Source organism: Aplysia californica, unplaced genomic scaffold (genome assembly GCF_000002075.1).
Source record: "Aplysia californica isolate F4 #8 unplaced genomic scaffold, AplCal3.0 scaffold00365, whole genome shotgun sequence".
Lineage (NCBI taxonomy): Eukaryota > Metazoa > Mollusca > Gastropoda > Aplysiida > Aplysiidae > Aplysia > Aplysia californica.
This window is the reverse complement of record NW_004797635.1, coordinates 477,284-478,413: the sequence shown is the minus strand read 5'-3', so window position 1 is coordinate 478,413 and position 1,130 is coordinate 477,284.

Below are 1,130 nucleotides of genomic sequence, written 5' to 3'. Positions count from 1 at the left end.
CTTGCTGCAGACAGACACCTGTGTCTCCCCGCGACACCCCAGGGTACAAGCGGAAGAAAAAAGTAAAGTAAAGTAAAGTATACGTTGAATAATAACCACAGTACAGGCTTCTTTCAAAGTGGACAGTTTCTATTGCCACTGCGCATTTATTGGCACATAATAGGTATAAATAGGGATATATTATAATAATGACAATTATACATGATACTACAGTAAAATAATATCATTTATATATAAATGTATACACCTGAAGAACTACTCGTCTATAATGTATTACATATATCATTATCAAACCAACATCATGGCCACCATTATTGTAAGATATTATATCAATGCACGTCATTTTAAAGTCCGTTGCGTTGTTTCAAGAGAAAGGTGGTGACATTGGTTTGTTGACGACATTATTTCGTCGACGGTGCTTCCGTGGCGCTCAGGAAGAGGAATGGTCTTGTTCCGGGTCAAAGTTTAGGTCAAAAAGTCCCATGGTGGTAGTGGTAGAGGTGGTTGAGGTGGTTGTGGGCAGGAAGGCTCCGGTGAAATTGTAAAAGAATTGACTTCACACACTCAGAGAAAACGTGAACTTCTTGTTTGGCTTTGAACGAGAAAAAAAAGAGAAATAATATAGCGAGCTCAAAGTTTGAAAGAACAATGTGTATTGTTTCATTTAAAAAACAAAATTGCCATAGTTTTAAAAAAAGGTGAAGGGTTTTGATGACTTGTTGTTGATGATGATGATGATGATGATGATGATGATGATGATGATGATGATGATGATGGAGTGTAGACCATACTGAATAACGACTATATGTGGGCATTGATATCTATAGAAGTTGTTCCACTTGTGCTTCCTGCTAGCGTGAAGTAGAACTATATATCGCTCCACACTCCATAAGGAGCAAGAAGGGGCATCGATATTTTAAAATATAGCACGTTCCTGTAATTAATATTTGAACACTAGCAGCTTGACCTTTTCTCTTAGAGTAAAAGAAACCGCGAGCCACGAAGGAAAGTTTTAAGAAGAAATCGCAAACCTTCGAATACTGACATCTATCTGTCTCTATCAATCTCTCCCTGACTCCTTTCCACGCTGTCTTTATTTCCCTCTCCATTCCCTCCCCTCCCCGCCCCTC